Source organism: Balaenoptera borealis (assembly GCF_965194805.1).
Source record: "Balaenoptera borealis genome assembly, chromosome: 6".
Taxonomy (NCBI): domain Eukaryota; kingdom Metazoa; phylum Chordata; class Mammalia; order Artiodactyla; family Balaenopteridae; genus Balaenoptera; species Balaenoptera borealis.
Genome location: NC_138863.1, coordinates 60467870 through 60488763, shown reverse-complemented (window position 1 = coordinate 60488763; position 20894 = coordinate 60467870). Strand labels below are relative to the sequence as shown.

The 20894-nt window shown below is 40.1% G+C and overlaps 2 long non-coding RNA genes across 8 annotated transcripts in view; one reads left to right on the top strand and one right to left on the bottom strand.

Moving 5' to 3' along the window:
* LOC309630338 overlaps positions 1-20894 on the bottom strand; it is an 89312-nt gene that overhangs the window by 45860 nt on the left and 22558 nt on the right. For 5 of the 7 annotated variants that reach the window (XR_014245612.1, XR_014245613.1, XR_014245614.1 and 2 more), the window contains 2 exons: positions 3133-3252; positions 881-1013 (listed from right to left, as the gene is read on the bottom strand). This is a non-coding gene — a long non-coding RNA (uncharacterized lncRNA). The remainder of the gene's footprint in view (positions 1-880; positions 1014-3132; positions 3253-20894) is intronic. The other 2 variants (XR_014245616.1, XR_014245618.1) reach the window with 1 other exon arrangement.
* On the top strand, positions 10984-20213 carry LOC309630343. The gene is made up of 3 exons (XR_014245626.1): positions 10984-11072; positions 11386-14339; positions 14652-20213. It is a non-coding gene; the product is annotated as an uncharacterized lncRNA (long non-coding RNA).

Below are 20894 nucleotides of genomic sequence, written 5' to 3'. Positions count from 1 at the left end.
AAGTCTATTTTTCAATTACTTGTTTTTAGTCATTCCAATCTTCTTCAGTTAAATCTAAAACCGTTGTACAACTTTGTTTTCTTTCTCACTAACCATTGTGATTTTTCATCTTTAGATAGCAATATTATACTTTTAATTATAAATTATAAATAGTTGATATTTGACCACTGACATGAATAGATAGTAGATAGATAATTGCAATGATAGTTTCTGCTCTTTAGGAATTTTGCAAACCAAAATAGCCAAAAATGATTGGGATATATCCATAAGACAAGGTCCTTTAATTTTTTTCAAATTCAATATTTTTAGGCCTCAGTCACTTCCTCAGAGGATAATAATATTTTTTCCATTTGTTTTAGGGGGTCATTATAAAAATTTATAACTTAAATTAGTGGCTGTGAAAAGCCTTTTGTAGACTACTGTCCACATTATTATGTTTGATATGAAGGCTATTCTTGATATAGTGCATACTGATGATGTAATTAAACCAATAAATCTGGACACAAATAAACAGCAAGGGGTAATTACATCTCTCTGTGTCTGTGATAAACATAACTACAGAAGAGAGAGAGAAGAGTCAATGTTTCTGCCTTAGAAGAAAATTCTATTGTCACCCTCAGGAGATCCCCAGAAATTTAAAAGGCAGTGAAGACACAGTAAAAACTTAAATATGTTTAAGAGGAGGGGGGAAAAAGATAAATGTAAAGTTGGAGAAAGACAGATTCTCAATAAACATTTATCACATGAATGAACAAATTAATTGGATAGAGTAGCAGAAATTCAGGAGCTTTTTTTCTTTTACTATTTCTATCGAAAACCTTGGGACTAAGATAAGCATAATGAGTTGGTTGAGGCAGGAGTATTGATAAAGAGAGCTTACCTGATTTTGAAAGAGACGAATGCTATTCTTGGTCTGCAGAGAGGAAGACAAATGTGGAACCTTCCCAGGACTATTGATTTTATATTCTTCATCTCTGAATCAGCAGCGACTTTCATTTCAGACATTCCCCTGCCTTTTCAAGATGTTTAAAGTTTAAAACCAGCATCATTACATCAGAACAAAATCTCTTGCTAAGTTACTTTGTGTGTTCAGGTTATATTCTTACCCACGAATCACAAAATAGCTTCTCTATGGATGACATACCTTCCTTCCTCCACTCCTTACAAACTAAATTTGTTTTTGGCTTAAATGTTTATTCTATCCATAGTCTAAATTTCAAGCATTTTGCCATATGCCACAAATATTAAGGCTTTGCAGTTTTAGATCATAACCCAGAAGGCTGCTTAGATCTCTCTATATTTTGCTTTTGTTCCAAAGTGATAAATGGTTTTCATTTTGGGACACCATACAGCATTTATACTTCCTCAGGCAGGAACAAAAAATTCAGAGATTTTATTAGTTGGGGTACCAATATGCTATGCTTTCTTCTTTCTATGCACACTTCGTTTGCTGAAGCCCATCCTTTAATAGCTTTCTAGGGTATTTGCGAGGTATATTTTTTGATTCTTGAATATATTTATTCTGCCTTTACACTTCAGTTGTTTGACTGGGTTTTGAATTCTGTGGAAAAACGGTCTTTTTAGAATTTGAAGAGAAGTCTCAGGACAACAGCTGTGCAACTGGTCTGGAGCAAATGGGTCTGAAATGGAACAGAAGGACAGAGGGCTCTAGGCACAATGTTGCCAAGGGAAAAATCATCTGAAGTGTTTGAGCATTTGGAAAAATTGCTGCTTATGCATTTCATAGCTCTGTTAAAGCACCTGGGGAAAAATAAATGTACACAAAAAATTAAATTGTAAAGAGGCAATTATTAACTCCAGAGAAAACAAAACATTATACAAGAAAGATAATATCACAGTGAAGTACTTGGCTTAGCAATGGATAGTCAAAATAGGGGAAATATTGATTTGGGATTTAACCCAAAATTATATAGCTAAGTTAGGAGGATGATTTTTTTTTAAAAGTGGTGGGTGTCTAGAGGGCTCAGTTGCCATAAGTCTACAGGTCCTGTAATTAGGCAACAAATCATGATGATTCATTGTAAGTATGGCAGTTATGTAATTTATCACATAGAGATGCTTTTGAGAGTGAAGAGAACCACTAATAATAATTATGCCAAGACAACAGATGTAAACTGGAACTGATGAGGAAACTGGGTATCTGATCACCTTACTTATAGGCATATTATTTTAAATGTAGAGGTAAATGCCAGATGAGACAGCTAATCAGATTAAAAGTGGCTGTCTCTAGGGAGTGGGATTGGTGATGGGGAGAGAGTAGGAGAGGAGACCTCTGCGGCTTTTTATGTTTTTTAGTACTATTTGATTTAAAACAATGATTATGCATTATACTGAAAAACTTAAAAATTAAATTTTTGAGCAGATTAGTCTTGCCTAATGTTTTTTGAAATGAACTAAAATGTTCCTTACTGTTAGCAAGAGGCCATATCTGAGTTCTCCTGTAATACTTATTACCCATACTATTCATTTGATGCGTCCCCCTCTAAGAAAGGTACAATTGGATAGTAGGTAATAGGTTCTACTTGTCTCTGAAATAGGGCCTTGGCACAAAGTAGGTGTTTATTAAATATTTGTTCGTGACTAAAAGCAAGATTCTGTAATATTTTCAAAGGCAGAAGAACCTTCTAGAAACCAGGTTTATCAGATGATATTTCCAAGTAAGGGTGCAACGGCTAACAGGTGTAACTCCAGGTTTATCCTGAGTGTCTGGGATTCACCAGAAGGGGATCCTGCAGGCAACTTGGAGGAGGGAGACCTTTTAATAAAACTGAGCTCTACAGCATAGAATATAAAATTTTGACACTCTTGCAGAGATCCCTTTAAGACAATAGTACCTAAAATGATAATTAATAATGTTAATTAATGATAATGGTAATTAACAAATAATTAAACTTTCAGAAATCATAGGCTGTATTGTGTGCCTTTATGGATGAACAGTTTTTTGGTTTGTTTGTTGTTGTGTTTTTTACTGCAGAATTGATACCTGTTAGTTAACTTCCCCAAATTTTCATATCCCAAGAGTCTTTTCTTTCTTGTCATTTGGACAACAAGATGAAATCTTGGAGAAAGTGGGGACTGAAAGCATTTTCACAACCCATGTACTATATTTACCAGGAGGTCTTGGATCAGTGACGACCACCAGAGGGTGAACAACATGGTCAGGGTGTTTGTAGTAGAAATAGGACCAACAGGTCATGAAATTGCAGCTCATTGTTTCTCAACTTATTTGTCCTGTAAATTGAAAACATTATGAAAAAAAATGGGGAGGGAAAAAATGGGACTGGAGGAAAACAGAAAAAACGGAGAAAAGAGGGCAGTAACAAGGATATATCCATTGGAAACCAGGTTGAACTTAGCATATCTAACCTGATCTTAATTTTTTAAAAGGAAAATTCTCTGCCAAACACAAAATGTACCAAAAAACACTCTCCTTAATCTGAAACCATTTTTCTCCCTCCGTGATCAAGAAAGCATTATGTCAGGTCCGTTCCTCTTAGTAGAGTTATTTTGTGAAGCTTTCCTTGATGCACCATCTCTACCCTAATACACCAAACTCCCTGGTATGTGCTCCTTGGATATTGTGAGCTCTATTGTTTCAGATTGTAATAACCATGAGAGTTTTTCCTTCTCTTTGGTAAGAGTTCTATAGCAGGCTTTTAAATTAGCTATCATATTTAATTTATTGGGGGAGGAGGTGGGGACCACTAGGGAAGGGAGTCAAAACAAGGTGAAGTGATGCTCTGAACCAGGAACAACGGCCTTATTTATTAATAAGTAATTAATAATATGCCCCAATTGGGGGCATATTAAGTAATATGCCCCAATCCCAGTGAAGGTGACACTTCTGGTCACTACTAGAAGAAGACATGTACATTATAGGGTTTTATTTTATTAATTAGTTTTGATTTTTTGTTGTTGTAATGGGAATAGAACTGTACCAGTCTACTGAGGTTGCTTTTCCTGATTCCCTCTGTGAGACTTGGCACACATTTAGGGGGTAGTAGTTCCTAACTCCCTAACCTTGGGATAGAATCTGAATCAGCACCTACAAATACTGGGCCTTACTCTCAGCTTCTGTCATTTACTCAACAAATATTGAGCACCTGTGATGGGGCCAGGCATTATTCTAAGTACTGGAAAAATAACAGTAAATACAAGAGAGATTGTATTTTAGTTGAGCAAAATAGACAGTAAACATTAAATAAGTAAATTACATAGATATTCGAAGGTGATTGGTGATAGAAAAGAAAAATCAAGGTAATGGGTATGGAGTGTAAGGGCGCAGGATGTGGCGTCACAGTTTTAAATGGGGGAATCAATGTAGACCTTATTGAAAGATGGCATTGAGCAAAGTCTTGAAGGTGGTGAAAGAGTGAGTTTGGAAGGCATCTGCATGAAGAGAATCCAGCCACACGGAGGCCCTGAGGTGGGCACATGGCCAGCATGTTTGAGGAACAGCAAGCCCATTATGGGTCAAATGGAGAGAGTGAAGGGGAGAGTAGAAGGAGATGAGACTGGAGAAGTAATGGGACTCAGATGATGCTGAGGCACTGGGAGCTGGCCCAATGCCATACACAAAAATAAACTCAAAATGGATTAAAGACCTAAATGTGAGACCAGATACTATAAAACTCTTAGAGGAAAACATAGGCAGAACTCTCTTTGATGTAAATCGCAGCAGTATCTTCCTTTGATCCACCTCCTAGAGTAATGAAAATAAAAACAAAAACAAACAAATGGGATCTAATTAAACTTAAAAGCTTTTACACAGCAAAGGAAACCATAAATAAGACGAAAAGACAACCCTCAGAATGGGAGAAAATATTTACAAGTGAAGCAACTGACAAAGGATTAATCTCCAAAATTTACAAGCAGCTCATGCAGCTCAATATCAAAAAAACAACCCAATCAAGAAATAGGTGGAAGATCTAAATAGACATTTCTCCAAAGAAGACATACAGATGACCAAAAAGCACATGAAAAGATGCTCAACATCACTAATTATTAAAGAAATGCAAATGAAAACCGCAATGAGGTATCACCTCACACAGGTCAGAATGGCCATAATCAAAAAATCTACAAACAATAAATGCTGGAGAGGGTGTGGAGAAAAGGGAACCCTCTTGCACTGTTGGTGGGAATGTAAATTGGTACGGCCGCTATGGAGAACAGTATGGAGGTTCCTTAAAAAACTAAAAAGAGAACTACCATATGACCCAGCAATCCCACTCCTAGGCATATACCCAGAAAAAAACATAATTTGAAAAGATACATGCACCCCAATATTCACCACAGCACTATTTACAATAGCCAGGACAGGGAAGCAACCTAAATGTCCATCAACAGAGGAATGGATAAAGAGGATGTGTACATATATACAATAAAATATTACTCAGTCATAAAAAGAACAAAATAATGCCATTTGCAGCAACATGGATGACCTAGAGATTGTCAAACTGAGTGAAGTTAAGTCAGAGAAAGAGAAATACCATATGATATCACATACGTGGAATCTAAAAAACTGGTAAAAATGAACTTATTTACAAAACAGAAATAGAGTCACAGATGTAGAAACTTAGGGTTACAGGGGGGAAAGGGGGGGAGGGAGAAAGTGGGAGATTGGGATTGACATATACACACTACTATATATAAAATAGGTAACAAATAAGGACCTACTATATAGCACAGGGAAGTCTGCTCAATACTCTGTAATGACATATATGGGAAAATAATCTAAAAAAGAGTGGATATCTGTATATGTATAACTGATTCACTTTGCTGTACACCTGAAACTAACACAACGTTGTAAATCAACTATACTCCAAAAAAACAAACAAGCAAAAAAAAAAGAAAAAAGACTTGGACCCCGTCCTCAACTATCACATAAGAAAAAAGCTTGTTGCTCTTTAAGTCACTGTTTTGGGGGGCTACATTTGTTATAGCTAACTAGCATATCTTAACTAAGACCAAGGTCAAGGACAAAAGCAGGAAGGTCTATTAGGCAGCTATTGCACTAGTCTAGGTAAGAGACTGTGGTAGCCTGGAACAACGTGGGAGTGGTGGAGGCAGCATGAAATGAAATCAAATATATTTTGAAGGTAGAGCCCAGAGAATTTTGTGACAGCTTGGATGCGGGGTACAAGAGAAAAAGAGGAAGCAAGTCTGACCTCATGGCTCTGAGGTTGATACATTGTAAGGTTAGGAAGAGAGCAGATGGAACCAATTTTAAGGGGTCGATTGAAATGCAGTTGCACGTGTGTAAATTTGAGATGTTTATTGGCCTCTGAGTAAAGATGCTGAATTAAAATGTGGACATATAATTTGCGGGCTGGGGGAAGATGTCCAGCCAGGAATATTAACTTGGGAGTCATCAGTGTGGAGATTGTACTTAAATCATGGGGTTGGATGAGATCAGCGTGGGAGTGAGTGTAGTTACAGAAGAGGTCAAAGGACTGAGCCTTCATCTTTAAGATGAAGTTTAAGAGGTCGGGAAAATGGGAAGAATCAGCAAAAGTGACTGAACAGGAGCAACCAGTGAGAAAGACAGAAAAGCAGGAGAGTATGGTGTGCCAGAAACACTGACCTGCCATGCGTAGAAGTGCAGAGCTCTATGCTAAAGATCAGGGCCCTCAACATGGATCCTTGCCTCTCACGAGCAGAAGAAAGGCCTGTCAGCTAGTGAGATTCTGATGAGAACAACCCTGGAGGCCTATCAGAGGGCAGGAAATAGCTTACAGGTCATAGAATGCCCTGGAGGCAGCGGTGGTAGGTTGGAAAATATTTGGATTCTATTCCTTGAAAGGGAGGAGGGAGATAAAAATATTTTTTGAGCAATAGTGATAATCAATTAGTTCTATGTTTTAAGAGAGAACTGATGGCAGGGAGAAAGGTGTATTTTGGGGAGAAGAAAAATTTGTAGGTGTTTCTGAGATCAGTAAACTAAGCTGAAGATGACTCAGTCACCTCAAGTGGCTTTGGGATGGACACCCCAGCAACTTTAATCAAACTGGGATTAAGGGGTTCACTGTGAATGCCATCTTCCTCTCCAGACCTAGTCCTTCTTCACCTGTGCCCTTGATCTCAGCAAGTGGCATCGTTATGTACTCAGTGGCTTATGCCAGATCCTGTTAGTTATTTTTAATACCTCCTGCTCCCTCACCCCACGTCCAATCACTTACCAATTGCTGAATATTTTGGCCTCCTAAATATCTCTCAAATTCATCTACTCCCCTCCATTTACTACCACCATCTTCTTTCACCAGAACCACTCCAATAGCCTCCACTTCAAAACAGTCCCTGAGGGTTTCCTCTGTTTGTAGAGCACGCCAGGGGCAGTGGGGAGCTTTTAAAACTGCCAACCTTTTCACAGCACTTCCCTGCTTCCCTTCCTCCTGGGTTAAAATCCTGAGGCTGACCTTCAGGGCTCTACATGGTCTGATTTCTGCCAGCTGTGCCCAAAGAAACATTTGCTGAGTGAATGCATGAACAAAGCCTCGCTTTGGGTAAGTTACTTAAATATTCTAAACTTCAGTTTCCTCATCTGTAAAATGAGAATAATAATATTTCCCTCACAGGAATGTTGCTAATTTAAACAATAAGATATCACATGAATAACATGTAAGCATTTAGCTTTGCAGGATACATTTGATTATTGTTGAGTGAGCCAAATCAGCACTTAGCACAGAACCTGATACATACACCCAATACATATTTGTTTGATAAATCAGTGCTTTGGGATTGTAATTATCTTGGGTGATTTTTATTTCTGTACAAGTACCTACGAAACTCCATACTCCTCCATTTGAAGCTGAACAGACAGCTGTATGTGGTTACTTGCAGCATCATACTGACTCTCAAAAAAATCTTCATTGTCTCCAGTGACTATGAAATCAAGTTCAAATTCTTACTCTTGGTCTTCACATTTCCAGTATGTAAATCTATGCTCCTGAAAAATTTCTCTCACATAAAATGTATTGAGTTTCTACACTATTCCCAGAGCTGTTAGGTGCTAGATATTTAACTATTGAAGCCTTGTGTGATATAGAATATCCAGGTGCTGTTGCATTTAAAGAAGCAGAGTCCAAATTGGCCAAAATATCATTAGAAAGGTGTTGTCAGGAATCCTGACCCTGGAAACACATCCCATCACCTGCGGCAGCCACGTAGGGGCACTGCTCAGCTGTCCCTTTAACAGAACCTGCTGTGGGGAGCAGAGTTGACTGACAGGCTCCAGCTGAAATAGCTTTGAATTCTGCAGATGTTCACGCTGAGGCCTCGAAGCCAGTAAATGACCAGGTAGGGGTACTAGAGTGGTACACTGAGGGCCAAGGCTCTTCTCCCAAGCTTCTTTCCTTTCTCGATGTCAGCCCCACCTCATGATCAGGGTCTAAAGGCCCTCTGCCTCTTTTGCGGAGGCTATTGGAGTGGTTCAGGTGAAAGAAGATGGTGGTAGTGAATGGAGGGGAATAGACGAATTTGAGAGATATTTAGGAGGCCAAAATATTCAGCAATTGGTAAGTGATTGGACATGGGGTGAGGGAGCAGGAGGTATTAAAAGTAACTAACAGGATCTGGCATGAGCCACTGAGTACATAACGATGCCTCTTGCTGAGATCAAGGGCACAGGTGAAGAAGGACTAGGTCTGGAGAGGAAGATGGCATTCACAGTGAACCCCTTAATCCCAGTTCGATTAAAGTTGCTGGGGTGTCAATCCCAAAGCCACTTGAGGTGACTGAGTCATCTTCAGCTTGGTTTACTGATCTCAGAAACACCTACAAATTTTTCTTCTCCCCAAAATACACCTTTCTCCCTGCCATCAGTTCTCTCTTAAAACATAGAACTAATTGATTATCACTATTGCTCAAAAAATATTTTTATCTCCCTCCTCCCTTTCAAGGAATAGAATCCAAATATTTTCCAACCTACCACTGCTGCCTCCAGGGCATTCTATGACCTGTAAGCTATTTCCTGCCCTCTGATAGGCTCCAGTTGCTCTCCCCTCCTTTGTGCTTCACAGGCACTTCCCCCAGCAAATCTTTGGCATATCTAATCCCATCTCAGCATCTGCTTCTTAGAGAACCCAGACTAACACAGGTGGTACCAGGCATGGTCCAAGACAACAATCTGTAAGATGAGACTTTAAGTTTTAAATTTTTTTATGTACTCCTTTTTTAAATTGAAGCATACTCACATGTGTATAGCACAGTGATTCAGTTATATATATCATATATATATATATATATATATATATATATATATATATATATATCCTTTTTCAGATTCTTTTCCATTATAGGTTATTACAAGATATTAAGCAGAGTTCCCTGTGCTGTACTGTAGGACCTTGTTGTTTATCTGTTTTATATATGGTAGTTTGTATCTGCTAATCCCAAACTCCTGATTTATGTACCCCCCCCTTTCCCCTTTGGTAACCATAAGTTTTTTATGTCTGTGAGTCTGTTCCTATTTTGTAAATAAGTTCCTTTGTATTGTAAGATGAGACTTTTAAATCAGAGAACTTTACGTGGCACTGTGGTCTCAAAAGGAAAAATAGGTGTGTCTGGGAACCAAGAGTGAAAGCAAAAGTAGCCCCACTTACCATGGTCCTTAATGACCCGCTGTGGGAGTATGTGCTTTATATCCCCACGATTCTGGGCTCTGCAGGGTTGGAGATCCTAGTTCCCAAAGGAGGTGAATGTGCAAGGCGACCTGGTAAGCTTCCCGCTGAGCTACAAGCTCTGGTTGCTGCCAGTGAACTTTGAGCTCTGTGTTCAGGGCCAGCGGGGAAGAAGTCACCATCTTGTCAGGGGCAGTTTCCCTGATCCTCAGGAGAAGGTAGGGCTGCTCCTACACAGCGCAGGCAGAATAGAATACATGCAGAACCCAGATCACCCACCTGGGCACCTCCTGCTATGCTCTTGCCCAGTGCTAACTGCTTGTGGGTGTTCATAGCAAACCCAGCCTGAGAAGGATACGCTAAACCAAGGGCCCGGACTGCTCAGGAATGAAGGCTTAGGAAACACCACCATGAAATCCACTGCCTTGTTGGCAGCTAAAGCTGAGGGTGAGGCACTTAGAATGGATAATGGGGGACAAAGAGGATGCATATCAGGTGGCCCCCAGAGACCAACTGCAGGGACTTCCTCTTTCACATTCCCCCCTCGGGAAAACTTCGCAGGTGCCCAGGAAATGCAAAAACAAAGGACACATATTCAGAGAAGCATCTGTCCTGACACCTTTGTGTCTCCTTAATAGAGCCCGGAATATTAAAAACAAAACCAAAAAAACCCTCCTTAAATCAATAAGAAAAAGTGTACAAACTTTCACTTACAAGATCTAATGTTCCGAGGATCTAATATGTACAGCATGGTGACTGCAATGAATAATACTGCATTGTGTACCTGAAATTTGCAAAAAAGAGTATTTTTAAAGCGTTCTCACCCCCAAAAAGGTAACTATGTGAGATAATGGATATATTAATTACATTTTAATTAACTTGATTGTGGTAATCATTTCACAACGTATACATATATCAAGTCATCATGTTGTACACTTGAAATATATCCAACTTTGTCAGTTATACCTCAAGAAAGCTGAGGTGGAGGGGAAGACAAGCAACCTAATAGAAAAATGGAAAAGACAGGACCTGATATTTCACAGAAGAAACCACATAGGAAATAAACATAGGAAAAGGTGCTTAATTTCATTAGTAATTGGGGGTAATTCCAATTAAAACTAATAAAATATATTTGAGGGGAGGCAGGAAATAGAGTTCACTGAGTCATATTTTCTCTTTACAGCTTCAAATACATACTGTATGCTAAATATTGGGTTGGCCAAAAAGTTCGTTCAGGTTTTTTTCGTAACATTACTACACTGCTGGTCCACATTGGTATGTTATTTCCATAACAAGTTTAAAGACTTCTTATGAATGAGCTCAATAATACAAAAATGTGCACATACTTGCACAAATTATTATGGAACAGTAGTGCATACATTATTCTCCTCCTGAAAAATTAGCTTTGATTTAAAAACCTCTGGGGCTTCCCTGGTGGCGCAGTGGTTGAGAATCTGCCTGCCAATGCAGGGGACACGGGTTCGAGCCCTGGTCTGGGAAGATCCCACATGCTGCGGAGCAACTAGGCCCGTGTGCCACAACTACTGAGCCTGCGCGTCTGGAGCCTGTGCTCCGCAACAAGAGAGGCTGCGATAGTGAGAGGCCCGCGCACCGCAATGAAGAGTGGCCCCCGCTCGCCACAACTAGAGAAAGCCCTCGCACAGAAACGAAGACCCAACACAGCCAAAAAATAAATAAATAAATTAATTAATTAAAAAAAAATAAATAAAAACCTCTGAATTTTCAGTCTCTGATTTTAAAGATGAGATCCAAGATGGATACTATGCGATTATAATGTCTATTTTAGCTGTTTGATTATCTTACTTGGATCATGAGACAGAGCGGGAAGGATTTGGATCAAAAGACATTGGTGAAGTTACCCCTTGGGTTATTTTTAAAGGGATAGCTAGAGTTCTTCCCTTAATCCTCCTCTCCCCTGCAACAAAACACATACACGCACACACACACACACAGACACTTTGGCAAGAATTCTACACTGGAACACTGAAGAAAGTTCATGCTCGGAGGTAACCGATACAGACTTTCAGAATTATGTGACCTTCGGCTGGGTGGAGAGAGACGTGCCTGTGAATAAGCACATGGGGGCATCAAGGCATAGGAAATATTCTGTCTTAATCTGTATGGAGAGATATGCAAATTGGTTATATTATTCTTTATGCCTTATATAAGTGAGATATTTTTGTATTTGTAAAGAAATATATCATAAAAACAAATTTTGAAAAAGACTCAACTACAAGGTACTGATGACTCTGGAATTTTACAGTATTAATCCATAACCTCTTTACGTTTGTCACACACTTTCAAAATTTAGAAATTTTTGCTGTCCACTGCAAGGTTGATCAAAAGACACTAAACAAATCTGCAAGACAATCGCAGCCTAAGTGGGACAGGCTCACAGAATCTGCAAAAGCACCCACAGTTGTCACCCTATCCTCCAGCTCAGCCTTCCACATGCACCGGATTGTGTTTGACAGAGCTGTTCACTCTCCTGACTGGCTTCCTGCCTCTGCAACCCACGACTTTCCTTGAGGATCAGCCTTACCCCACAGTGGGCCCCTTACCCTCCACCAAGCTCTACTCTGCCCTCCTTCAGCCCCATCTGACACATCACTGTGGTGGTAGGAAAAATACATTTTACACATGAGTCACAATGTGGATACACCTGGGAAGAATGGATGACACACCGGCTGGAAGCCATTGTCTCATAAACTCATGAGTCATTGCCTCATAAACTCATGAGTCATTGCAGTAGCATCTGTGCAGGAAAGGCCGTGGAGTAGACTGCTTAGGAACACCTGCTCTGAATGGTGCTGCCTGAGTTTAAATTCTGGCTTTGCCATTTACTGACTGGGTGACCTTGGGCAAGATCCTTCACCGTGCCTCAGTTTTCTTCTCTATAAATTTGGAGTAATATTAGTACACCTCTCTCATAGGGTTGGTGTGAGAATTCAGCAAGTCAGGATATGCAAAATGCTTAGAGGGTCCCTGGCTCATGCTGCTGTGTGAGTGTCAGATCTTTTATGTTTCTAGAGCAAGACAGCAGCTCCACCCACGGATGTCCCATGTAAGCCCAAATGGGATGGGGTCAGGTCTGGGAGAGGACAGAGCTGTCTTTCCTTTCCTGCATCTTGAGGAAGGTAATAGAGTCTGACTCCCTTTTGACTGCCGACAGCTGTCAAGCCTCGTCCCTCCCTCTTCCTCTTTGGACCCACATCTGGGCAAGCCGATTCAAAAGCGCACACACTCCCTCTTTTGGTGCCCACAGGAAGTCAGTGCACACAAGCCCTTTCTCTCACACAGGAGTGCTTACCCTTAGCCCAGCACCACGCCCTACCTCAGTAAAAGCCAAAGCCAGTCTTCTTGCTCTCTCTCAAGTCATGTTTTGAACGGCTTGGGAGCCTCCCCTGCTCTCCCTAGAAAGCCTCCTTATGTGAGAAAGAAGCCTTTTTATACCCTCTTGGTGCATGTGCAGCATCACCTGTCTGGGACTTCTGAACCAACTTTGGGTGGGCGGGGGCTCATCTCATCTCTGAGGGGTGACCACAGCAGAGAACTGTGAGGCCAGGAGACAGGGGAAGGCAAGGGATCTAGCTAGCTGCTCTCTTTCTCTTTGTTTAACTCTTTTTAGCCTCAACTATAGGAAACGAATTCTCCAGTCTCCAGAGTAAAAACTGTTCTTGATCCATAGTGTTAATTTAAGAAAATTATACTCTGCACTACCTTTAGGTAAGTATCCTTTGCTAACCTAAACCAATATTCTCAGAGACAAAAGAGACACCCCACGCCCCTGCCTCCAAGTAATCAAGAATTTAGCATCCTGATTTGTTTTTCTTGACAGACATCATTAGGATCCTGTTTCATCAAGGAAAAACAACAACAAAAATGCAAAGCTAGGAAATAAATACTCTGTCACACTGTGGAGGATAGGAAGGGAGAGAGGGGACAGAGGTGTTAGCTGTTGTGTATTGAGGGCCTATTATTTGTCAGGCTCTGTGTTATATTCATTTAGATGCACACAGCAACCCATCAGCTGGGGTTTATGGGCTCCATGAGCTCCTGCTTCGCAGGTGGAGGAAATGAAATGCTGGCAGATTTTATAAGTTACCTGTGGTGGACAATCTCTAAGGTGCCTCTCCTTCCCCCCACCACGATCCTGCTTCCTGGTGTTCAAGCTTTTGTATAATCCTCTCTCCTTGAGTGTGGACAGGACCTACGGTTTTCTTCTAACCAACAGAATATGGCAGAAGTGATGGATACCACTCCTGTTATCATGCGATGTTAAGTGAGACTTCATCTTGTAGCCGACCTGGTCTAGAGACTCTCTTTTCGGGCTCAGTGAAGTGGGCAGCCATAATGGGAAAGCCCAGGTGGCACTGAACTGCAGGCAGTGTCCAGGAGTTGCAGGTAGCCGGCAGGACCTCTGGGAAGCCTCTAGTTGATGAGGAAAGCTGACAGCCAAAAGCCAGCAAGAAGCCAGGGCTCTCAGTCCTACAGCTGCAAGGACATGAATTCTGCCAACAACCTGAGCAAGCTTAGAAGAGTATTCTTCACCAGTTATGCGTCCAGAAGAGAGCACACTTTGGCTGTCATCTTGATGGCACATTTGTAAGACAGTAAATAGAGAATGCAGTTAGTCTGGACTCCTGACCCAAGAAATTGGGAGGTAATATACTGTTTTAGGCTGCTAATTTTTTTTTTTTTAAATATTTATTTATTTATTTATTTATTTTTGGTTGTGTTGGGTCTTCGTTTCTGTGCGAGGGCTTTCTCTAGTTGCGGCAAGCGGGGGCCACTCTTCATTGCAGTGCGCGGGCCTTTATCGCGGCCTCTCTTGTTGCGGAGCACAGGCTCCAGACGCGCAGGCTCAGTAGTTGTGGCGCACGGGCTTAGTTGCTCCGCGGCATGTGGGACCTTCCCAGACCAGGGCTCGAACCCGTGTCCCCTGCATTGGCAGGCAGATTCTCAACCACTGCGCCACCAGGGAAGCCCTAGGCTGCTAATTTTGTGGTAATTTGTTATGCATTAATAGATAACTAATATATTACCCATCCCGAACAGATTTTTAGCACATTCTAATTTTCATTTTTCAGTGCTATAAAATTCTACATAATAGCCTACAGTGTTGATAAAAGGCATTATTATGGAATATCATTGACTATGGTACATTCTGATTTAGTTGCTCTAACAATCTGCTTGAGAGGTTGATTGTTGAGGAAAGTATGTAATAATCATAATATGCTTTAATATGATCACATAGGATGATAGACATATTAGGACTTAATATCATTATCGATTTATTTCTTCCCATTTATACAACTCGACTATGTATAACATTCCTTCCATTTCCGTATAAAGAGTAGATTTAATTTTATTCTTTTTTTTATTTATTTTTTTGTATTCTTAAAATTCTTCTAGTCAATATCTTTCATAAGGAGTCCTATGGAGTTTCTCAATATCCACAAGATGATATATTCATGACATTTAAATATCCTTGTATGTATGAAATCTTTTTACAGTATTACACACCTTCAAATATAAATAATGTATAAAGAAGAGGAGAAGAGTGGTGACATTTGTACCAATCAATGAAAAATTCATGTTATGTAATATACCCTAATTTATTCCTATACCTCTATCCCAATTAGTATTTTTCTAAATTTCTCTACTAAATGCACTTATGTATTAATATAAATTCACATATCTTATGCTTGTAAAATTGGTAAACTTGTTAGAGATGTTTAAGAGCATATTTCCTAGTTTATCACGACGATGATATTACTCTGAATAGAGAGGCTTCTTTGTGTTAAATGTTACTCATTTTCTGCCTTAAGGAAATCTAGTTCTCCATTTGCCAACTCCAGCTGGGAAAACCCACTGGGCTAAAATCATTAAGGCAACAAATAATTCTGTGGTCAGTTCCCCAGATCTGTGATTGGCCCTATCTGTACAGTCCCAGAGAAACACAACAGGATTAAATACTGCATTTAGTTTTAAATTTGTTGGCAAACTACCCAGGTAGATTCCTGCTCCTACTTTCTCCTGCTAATATCCAGCTTTAATGAGCCTCTGACATTTCCAGAAGACTATTTCTTCTGTAGATTTTGCTTATACCAAGTACAGCACCCACCATATTCATCATGATGGACTGAGCAACTGTCCTCCTTATCTTTAGAATATGCTGAGCACTGATGCCCTAGATTCCAAACTCAGCTCCAAATGTCTCGGCTAATGCAATCTTCTGAGATGGTTAGAGATGTTAATTAACCCCAACAATTAAATTAGGTTCTCCCCAAGATTGGAGATCCACTTAAAAATAATTAGTGTGACCTTAATCTTCCAATAAATATGTGTAATCCTTGTCTTGAGACCACATGATGGAAGAAACTTCCCCATTTCCAAGGTTCTGGCTCACTCACGCAGCAGGAGTCAAACTGCCTGTACCTCACTCATATTACCTGTTACCACAGTTATTATTTTAGCAAAAACTACACAGTGGAACCTCACCATGTGCTCCTTGCTAATGAGGAGAATTTAAAATACTGTCCAAAAGGGACTTAACCGTGGCAACTATCAGAGCACCTCATTGGAAAGCTGAAAGCCCTATAAAACGATCAGAATCTCAGCACTTGTTCATTCTGCAAGTACAATCCAGGGATGAGATGAACGTTCCTATCCTTGCCTCAAAGGACTTCCAGGCTACTGGGTAATTTTTCTAGTAGAGAAAAAAGTCATCAAGGTCTCCCCTAGAGGACTAGATAAAATATTTCCTAAAACCAGTCAATTTTGCATTCCCTTTATGTGTACCTATGTGCAGGTATGCATGGATGCACCCCCATTTCGTTCCACTAAACATTTAGATCTCCTAATTTTCATACTCACCAGGCTTCTGATCATTTTTCTGCTCCTTCCTTTTCTTTCTCCCAAGCATCTCCCTCATCTCATGCAAAAAAATATAATGCAGGTTCAGGCTAGCTTACTCGTGCGACTCACTTCACCAAGGTATGATCATGCTGGATAAGCTTTTTTTAAAATATATATATTTATTTATTTATTTTTGGCTGTGTTGGGGTTTCGTTTCTGTGCACAGGCTTTCTCTAGTTGTGGCGAGCGGGGGCTACTCTTCATCGCGGTGCGCGGTCTTCTCATTGTCGTGGCTTCTCTTGTTGCGGAGCACAGGCTCTAGACGCGCAGCCTCAGTAGTTGTGCCTCACGGGCTTAGTTGCTCCGCGGCATGTGGGATCTTCCCAGACCAGGGCTCGAACCCGTGTCTCCTGCATTGGCAGGCAGATTCTTAACCACTGCGCCACCAGGGAAGCCCCATGCTGCATAAGCTTATTATTAAGAAAAGCATCTTCATCAGCAAGGCCTGCTGTTGCACCCACATTATGACAGAGCTTCCTATACCCCGGGAAGAGAGCCCACCTGGCTCTATTCTCCTTCATTCCTTAACTCCATTCTCCTGGCAATTCCGGTTTTTATATTCTTTTAAGTCTAATGGTTCAAACTTTACTGTGCATGAGTCACATGGAAGCCTTGTTGAAATGCAGATTACTGGGCTCCACCTCCAGAATTTTGGATTCATTGGGGTGGAGCGGGCTTGAGGATTTGCGTTCATAACAGATTCCTAGATGACGCTGATGCAGCTCAGCTAGTCCAAGGCCCACACTTTGAGAAACACTGTTTTAGGCGATGGCACTCAACCCTGATTACAAATTAGAACCACCTGTTGACATATTAAACAAATGCACGTGACGCGGCTCCTCCTGTGACTGAGTAAATCAGAATCTCAGGGGGTGGGTCTGGGGTGCTGGTTTTTTTTAGAAGCTCCCAGCTGATGCTAATGTGGGACCAGGTGAGAAGGGCTGCAACAAGAGGAGCTGATGACAGAGATGAAAGTTGCGGAGAGATTTGAAGAGAATGCCTTGACTCAAAACCTCCTCTAGAGATTTTGTCTTCTATGTGAGAAACACATATTTTAATATTTTAGGAACGTTTAAAATATTTCAAAAGCCATTACACATTAGTATATGTCTCATGTTCCCGGAATTTGTTGGCATTCAAATACCAAAGAATTATAGTACGTTGTCATAATAACATAAGCCTTTCATTTCTGTTTGCTGCAATGGGTGGCCAGACATTCAATTATGCATTTTTTATGGCAAGATAAATGTGCATTTTCTATGAGAGAATAAAAATTAGCAGGCTATAAGCACAGCAAGAACTTATTAAATGGCACGGAAAACTTATTCATCATCAAGAGAGTAATTATCAGGAGACTCAACTGAGTAAAACTAGAACTTCTCAGTGAACCTGAGCTATAAATAAATTTGGGCTTGGAAACGTATCCCTAAATTCCTGCAAATAGTCAACTGAATCTTCATGTTTTTTTCTGAGACACTTGACTTTGCATACAGACCTTGCCTGACGTTTTTTTACACTGATTGTCAAAGTTAGAAGCAGTACACTGGATTTCATTCCACAGGACCACTAAGATTCTGTGGGAAGGATTCAGGTGACTGTGGCCGGTTTCCAGGCAGGAGTTCATTCTTCTCGGATTCGTTTTCCTGGTACCCAGCACAACACTTGGCATATAATAGACGCTCTACAAATACTGACCTAATTTAACCAAATATTGTCACCCTATTTCAGAGGAAACAAATCTGCCTTTTGCTTTTCCTTTTTAATGTTTATTTGTAACAAAGTAATAGATGCACATAATTAAAAAGTCATGGCTTATAACAAAAAAATCACCAGCTTGTTCTACCTTGCTACCCCCCAAATTCTGCTCTCCAGACACAGGCATATTCTGCTTGGCCAGCTATTTCTTCTGATATTTCTATCCATATTTGTGTGTCAAAGTCCCCACAAAAAACTGTCTTCATAGAAAAGTTATAATCTATTTTGATTTAAAAAAAGAAAAGAGCTGAGTTCAATAGAAATTTGACAGGCAGGTAGTAACTGCCTAAATGAATGCAGTCGAATGAGTTTCCCAAGGGCTTGAGCCCTTGGGTTGTATGAGGTCAGTTGCCAAGGAGTTAGCCATGGCGTGGTTTAGGTGGGAATTAGCAGGTGGAGTCTAGGCAGGGATTGGTGGACATTTGTAAACCCACGCATATTCGAGGTAATTGGTTTGACACCTGAGGTGAGGCTAGTTGTTGAAATCATGTGTAACGTATCCTTCCAGAGCACAGGCGTACCAAAGAGCTGCTGTTAAAGGAACTCTTGGTGATACTGACACTGAAAGTGCAAAGGAAAAGATGCTGGAGGCTGATCCAAGCTTAGAAATGAGCCAAGGCATAGAAGATGCGTGTTTCCTATTGTAAGTTCTACAACGAGAAGGTAAGTGCTGTACCTTGATAATTTTTTTTTTTACATAGAAATAAAACACTAACTCTCAATGTATCTAATGTTTTACATTATAATGTACTAAATAAATACTACCTTTACTATTATTTCATTTCCCCATACATTTATAACTGATAGTGAGAGAGTTTAAACGTTTTGACAAAAATTTTAAAGGTCATGGAACAATGTTATGAATATAAGCTTATCAGTTACGAAGATTGTTTTGCACAGTTTCAGCTCACATGGCTATTTTTATGGTCCCACACTCCCCTGCAAGGCTAGGACAGCCTGTAAACAAAACTGAGAAAGGCCTGTTTCCTCTCTCTTCCCTATACCTGCCTGCCCTCTGCTGGAGGTGCCAAAGATTAGTGAAATTGTCCAAAGACTGTCAAGCTACACCCACGTGGTTAGCAACCTTTATTCTGCCCTGCCCTACCTTTCACTGCCACCCTTAAGGCATGGAAAGCATCCCCATCACAAGCAAGGATGTTCTAATTCTCAGTTGGATTAGTCATTTTATCCACACGTGAGGAAGACTCTGATGTCTATAAACAATCACCAATTGCATAACTGAATTCTCTTAATTCTGTCTTCAGATTGTAGCCTTCTGAGGCAAGCCTCTTGTTGGAAGAGATGTCAGAAGTTATTTAGTCCAATGCTGGCTGATGCCAGCATAAACTAACATTTTCACTTTTACTGCATGACTTTTACTGAATAACTAAAATATTTTCCTGTGTTGTAAATGTGAGCTCAGAGACCATCATCTTCCAGCAGAGACTGGATTTTTGACTTATGCCAAATTTCACTTGACATTTTCTTCTGTTCAATTTCTACGATTGTCTTTGCTGCCAGGACAATTACTCTCAGAGATGTTTAGCATTAATAGCTACTTAGAGATGTCTCTTGTGACTGATATGAAGAACTATGTAGCCTTTCAGTTTCTTTCCAGAACTTCCAGATCTGCTTCCAGACCGAGTTCCAAGATATTATATTAATCTCCTCTTTCACCCCCAATCCTGCACCCACCTCCAGTTTACATTCCCACATACAGCAGTATCACTTCCCTGCCCAGTGATTTAGCACAGGCTAAATCCACTGGAAATGCTGAATAAATTTTTTGTTAAATGTGTGAATGAAATAATATATTTCTTTTCCTTAGTGAAGGAATTGAGGTTAGTATCACTCAGTAATGAGAATAAGAATTGAGGTGTAGGCAAATGACATATCTGTAAACTTACAGAAGACTATTAAGAGCTCTGTTTGCTCAAAAGGGGAGCAGGTTATAGAAGATTTAGAAATATGAACTTCTAAAATTCTTTTATCTGCTTATCTCATATTTTTGTTGTTTTCAAAAGGACATATGTGTTTATTTATGTAAAACAGTCATGTTAAGACAATAAAGGGAATAGGTTTAAAAGATAAAGTTAGAAGTTGTCTTAAAGCTCTGAGATTCTGAATTATCTTTTTTATTAGAACTCTTGGACAGGGGATGGTCATTTATTTTCAGATTCTGAAATAACTTCTAACAAATATAAAAAGAACAGGTAGTGAATGTTTTTATTTCCAACCTGTCAGTAGTTTGCAAGTAAATTAACATGCAGTGTGGCTTCCTATTACACAGGGGATTTTTTTCTTTGTGTTTTGTTTTTAACATCTTAATTGGAGTATAATTGCTTTACAATGGTGTGTTAGTTTCTGCTGTATAACAAAGTGAATCAGCTATATGTATACATATATCCCCATATCTCCTCCCTCTTGCGTCTCCCTCCCACCCTCCCTATCCCACCCCTCTAGGTGGTCACAAAGCACCGAGGCGATCTCCCTGTGCTATGCGGCTGCTTCCCACTAGCTATCTATTTTACATTTGGTAGTGTATATATGTCCATGCCA